This window comes from Seriola lalandi, unplaced genomic scaffold (assembly GCF_002814215.2).
Source record: "Seriola lalandi dorsalis isolate HSWRI2012SDOR001 ecotype SW California unplaced genomic scaffold, Sedor1 jcf7180002054572, whole genome shotgun sequence".
NCBI classification, from domain to species: Eukaryota; Metazoa; Chordata; class Actinopteri; order Carangiformes; family Carangidae; genus Seriola; species Seriola lalandi.
Window position 1 is genome coordinate 357,253 of NW_019525125.1, and position 6,000 is coordinate 363,252.

Sequence of the window (6,000 nt, forward strand, 5' to 3'; positions counted from 1 at the left end):
AAATGTTACTTGGATTTAATTGTTTGTGAATTGCAGCAGCTGAAATCTGCAAAGCTCCACATGCACGTTCACAAAGGCTAGCGTTAGCTTGTTTAGGCTAACGTAGCGACAGCTGATAAAGTGCGCTGTGCTCACAACATTACCGTTTGAAGTACTGCTTTCAAACTGGCTATATGGAGGTGTGTGCACGTGTTTGCATGTGTGTGTGCAGCTGCCTGTGTTGTTTTCTGTTTTTGCTGCGGATTCATCTTTGTTATTGAGAATCGTGGAATTTCATTGGCACTGGTACTAAAAACTACCAACTACCAAAATTTTGGTATTGTGACAAATAAGAACATTATTGTCTATAATGACGATATTAAAGATTTTCCTTTAAGAATAAGGGCCGGTAATATTTTATATTTGTGTTTCTGCCAACAAATCCCATGTCAAAAAGCTAAGGCAACAATTTCATCTCTCGATATATATTTTTCTTTTAGGCTGAATATTTTTCTTAAACTTTCCTCAAATGGAGTAAATAATCCATTTGTTGGGGACTATTTTCAGCTGCAGATTAAAACACATTTGGTGCTCTGGTGAGTATTCACAGCAGCAGGCTGGTGTGTGAGGGAGTGACTCAAATAAACGACAGTGTCTTTGTTAATGGCAATGAAGAAACATGCCACCCAGTACAACAGCGTGGCTCAGTGATGCCTTTCAATAGTCTGTGGACAACGATGGAGTTCTATGGAAAAGAGGAATAAGATATGTCAGGCTTTGGATAGAGAAACAAATCCATTGCTGGGTTTGAATTTCTTATTCAATTTGTTGACAATGAGGGAAAAAAAGAGACATCAGACACCAGATCACTTAAGTGGAATCAACCCAAAACCTGAAAAACAACAGTAGTTAAATAATAATAAAATCAAATAGAGTAAATAAGAGTGGGCAATACCTTGGTTGACACAAACTGCTCCCATTTGTTCTCAATGGCTCTCTCTTTTTTCAGCGTCTTCATCGTGGCGCTGCCTCGGCCAGGGTCTCTGCCAATGGAAAATAACAGCCGCCGCTGTGATACACTGATCACTCCGGTGACCTTCTGCGTCTCGCCGCTAGTCGAGAACCGGCCTTCGAGGCAGCGACAGCTCGAGAGTCGCTCCGGCCATTATCAAAATCATAATTCATCTTATTGTAAAAAACTGTGCATTGTTTTAGATTGATGCCCGACATCAGAGCTGCTCGCCTGGTGGAGGGCCCAGCGGTGGCGTAACCTTGTGATAATGTTTCATTTCATCCTCTCCTTGTCTTCCTGTACAGTAATACCTCAGCTGGATCATTTGGCCCATAAAGCTTAAGACTTTCTGGGAAATTGGATTTGAAGCTGACTGAAGGCCCTGGAGGCTGTAACATGATGACGTCTGGGTCCAAAAAAAAGAAATCTTTTTGTATCTCTTTTCCTCCCTGTCCCTCCTTTCTTTTCTTTTCTTTTTCATGTTTCTATCAATTATTCAAGGCTCACAGTGGCGTGCAATAATATTTCTGTAGTACATTCTACAAGGAGCCATTGTGACTGAATGTGGCACAGTCGCCTTTAAACTTTATGAATCCATCTATTCTCCCGGTCCAGGTCTCCTCTGACATGTGAAGAAGCTGCGGCATTAAAATCATTCTACTCCTTGTCGCTCTTAGTACCATTAAAAGCAATAGAAAAAGGAACATGACAGAATGAGTGTAGGAGGGAGATCATAAAGATCAGCATAGATCAATATCACGGCAAGAAAAAACAGAAGAGATATAAAGGAAAGAGGGAACCTTGGAAAGAACTGCCTTTGAGGAAATTAAGTGGAATACAGATGCAGTGTCGCAGCAGTCCTGTGGGTTAAACATGAGTATAAGCACCACACAGCTGCTACTATTGCACTCTCTCTCCATTTTCTCACTCTCGACTCCCTGTGGTGGGTCAATATCATGGGAGCTGGAACCTGAGGGGAGGTGGGGGTGGGGTGGGGGGGTACGAAGATGGAAGAATGCAATCTCCTTGCTAAGCCTGGACTCCCTCCGGAGCTTTGGACTTTATATTTCATCCAGCACTGTCAGCCGGCGCCTGCAGCTCCTGATCACCACAGCCACCCTTCATCAGCAGCCCTCTCTACAGAACAGATACGTCGACTCTTCAGGTGGCGCGCTTCAGAACAGTGTGGATTTGACAGAAGCTAGTCATCCGTCAGCGTGCAGAGGTCAGCGCCGTAACGAACCAGTCGCTGATGGAGATGTCACTCGTGCTGCTGTGTTTTTAGCCTCTGGACTTGAGCCTCCAGGTAGTGGAGTCACTCTTTAATGGTAAATGGCAGTTCATGTATTATGTATGGTGATTTTTGAGAGTTCGAAAAAGGGTCTCCGTCGTCATCCCAAACGCTCTGCGTGCTTCTTCCTCTCATTGCTCACTGTGAATGCACGATTACCCCGTCAAACGCACACACTGTCTAAAAATCAATGAAGGATTATTAATTCACTCACATCTACGGTTACACTGGTCAAGTTTGAACAAATACCCACTGCATATTCAACTAGAATTATAACATTATGACATCACAATGAAGTTGACCTTTGATCATTTGGGTATGAAATATATAATAAATGAACATTTTATCCTCTTAGACATTTTTGTTAAACTGTGTCATAACTGGTGTATGAATTTGTGAGTTAGTAGCTAAAAACGTGTTTCGTGAGGTCACAGTGACACTGACCTTTGACCTCTGCCCACTAAAATCTAAGCAGTTCATCTTTGAGTCTAAGTGAATGTTTGTGCCAAAAATTGAAGAAATTCCCCCAAGGTGTTACTTAGATATTGCATTCATGAGAAGGGGACAGACGGAAGGACAACCTGAACACATTATACCTCCAGCCCCGGCTGTCGCTGCCGCAGAGGCATGAAAACTGCACTGACAAAATGTTCTACCTGTCGACTCAAAAACTGCTCTGTTTTTATTTGGTCATTATCAATCTCTGCGAGTTTTAAACCAGATTTGGACTGATTTTGTGTATTTTTATATAGAAATGTTAGTCAGCTTTAAAAGCCAGTAACAATAACCTTTGACCCCAGAACAACTTACTTGTGGTCCCAGCAGGCGGTGAGGGGGCCGACTCTGCCGGAGCAATCCAGGGTCAAGGCCTCGAGCAGCCAATTCAGACAGCAGAGCTGGTGGTAGATGACCTCCCTGCAACAGCGCTCAAAGACATGAGCTTCAACATCTAGCTGATGTTTTGATTGCCTGCAAGAGTCCATCAAAACGCTTTATAATGATAATTCTGACCCGAGAAGATAAACCAGGCCAAAAAAAATTATTCTAGTCATATTTCCACAACAAAAATTACACATTTATATCAGCCCAGTCAGGTCCATGCCTCTCGAAAAACTCTTAACATCATATATGGACAGTATGTATATAAACAACATTTTCTTTTTCAGAATAAATAGCATTCAAAAATCACAGTTGTATAACTCCACTTTTTGTCAACTTAACTTCAACCCCTTGACCCGGAGTCAACAGGGAGAAAATCAATTATTTACATCTGTACACTTCAGCGGAGTGGGACACGAACCAAATTTGCTGTAAACATGTAACAACAAACAAGAAGGAGTTAAAACCAAACCATGAAAGCTGCTGTTAAGGAACATGACCATTGATCTGTTGGTGGATAGCGAGATTCAACAGTTGGTTCATTTATAATAAGTGGTAAAAAGATGGGACTCTGAAAATGTGTTAACGGTCAGAACCATTGCAGTTGAAGCATCAGCTGAGAGAGGCGACAGACTCATCTACGGTGCGACCCGCAAGCAAACCTATCCTCTGAATGACTCCGTCTCCACTTTCAGATCGACTGAGGTTATGGACGGAGCTCTGGGCTCTCATTGGCTCATTACTCATGTCAGATATTGAAGGGTTTCTTCTGTTAATGATTTGGCAGACTTTGTAAAGGTTGTTCTGTACATCACTGCTGCAGTCCTTGATCAGATCACTCAGGTTACTATGGAGACGGCATGATTCCTGTTAGTAGCTTTGATGAAAAAAAGGGAAAATTCATTATAATGAAATGTTTTTCTATAAGAAACTAATATTTTTATTTTTCCTAGAACTCCTACACACTGTTCAAATTATAGACTATAATGACTTTTTATTCCTCCTCATTACTTGTGGTTGATATCAGTTGTGTGTTGTTTTATTGTTAGATGTCTGACTTTGATATAAATGTTTTACAGTTAAGATTGTATTTGTTCTTAGGTCCTGCTTGAAAAAAAAAAAAAAAAAAAGGTCTTAGTACTTGAAGAAAACTACCTGATTAAAGTGAAAACACCTAATGACACAGTTTCACAGTGAAAGTCAGTGTTTCGCCGACACTGGGCGGCGGACACGAGACATCAGGGAGGAGCTGGGAGCTGAGACTGCCGCTAACCTTTGTTTCCATTGTTTCTCTGATAACGTATGAACTAGACGTTCACAGCGCTTTTACCAGGAGCTGAATTGTCCGCTGAAGTGTCCTCCTCTCCATAACAAACGGACCAGGGGATTAACAATCTGTAGAAACGCTGAATCACCAACACTCTTCAGTGGACACAGGACTTCTCCAGCGGCTGGGCGCTGAGCTGCCTAACGTTTTCTTGGCTTGTTTCTCCGACAATTTAAGATCCAGACGTCCGACGACTTAAATCCTTCATCTTGTTAAAATACATCCAAGGTGTAAAAAGTGTATCTTAAAAATGTGTCTCTGACCTTCTGGCGGTCAACCACAACGCTGACACATGACCGACACAATGATTAAAATCACGGATTTCTCTGTTTGAGAATTGCTGGAAACATTTGGGGTAATGTAAGTACACGACTCAAAAAAGTATATAACATAGGTCTAGTCATATTAGGACATTTAAAAAAAAAGATAAGAACTTTAAACACAGTTAGACTGTTGCATTGTCTTTCTGAGCATCAATGCTACTAAGATAAATCCCTGTAGAGTGATTGTGTTTTATGAAATGTCTCTGATAATGGTCTGCCCATATATAAAAAGTTAAACAGTACTACATCAGTCAGTGGTGTAGTGAACCCTCCAAATGTTCACTGCGAAACCGATTATACCCGACATCCTTAATTTCCAGTCAAGACTTCCGTCGAGGGTAAAATAGGTGGATGAAAACAATGACACAAGGGAGCCGACTCTTCAATACAAGAGATGCTGTGTAGAGGCAACGAATGCAAAACATGCCATCTCTCTAAAAGCTTGGTTACACTGTCACCTGCAGTCAAGCGGTGGCGTCCGTCACCCCCGACACTCTCACGCTTCGAGGCTTTATGACCACATCCATTGCCGTGATCTCTCCTAACCCATCAAACGCGGGTCGCTCCGAGCTCTTTTCATTATCAACGAGGCCGTTTGTCCGCCAGGTGGATAGTCTGCTAGATTAGGATCTGTCAGATGTCAGGTAACAGCCTCTGAACACGGTTGTTATTTTCCACAGGCCTTGCCAGAAAACAAGGCTGTGCTCTGGTAGTGGCAATAACGCAGTGTCGGAGGAAATGCACGTTGAGGTGGAGCTGATGTATAATAAACAACAGGCTGTAGAGCGAATATCTGTCCCACTGGGGTAGTGCACAGACAAATGTAAAGCATGGAGGAGTCCTACGCCTGTCCCCACTCTCCTATTTAGCATTTATTATTAGTACATACATGATTAATAAATGCTTTACAACACACTATGGTATAATATAAACTGTAATGTCCAACAGCAAACTCCTGGAAAGTCATTCACAGCTATGGGAGGTGGACAAATGAGTAAGTCTGCTGCTACAATTAGTTTGTGCAGAAATGTTCACATGAGACCTCAGCCCAGGACTTAAGTCAAAAAAACATTAAGAGTCGACTTGAAGAATTAAATGTTGAGTCATTAAAGACTTGTTGGGTCATATATTGCTATAACTTCTTATGGTTTAGACTTCGCTTCTTTGTGTCTCTTCGTTCATTTGAAGT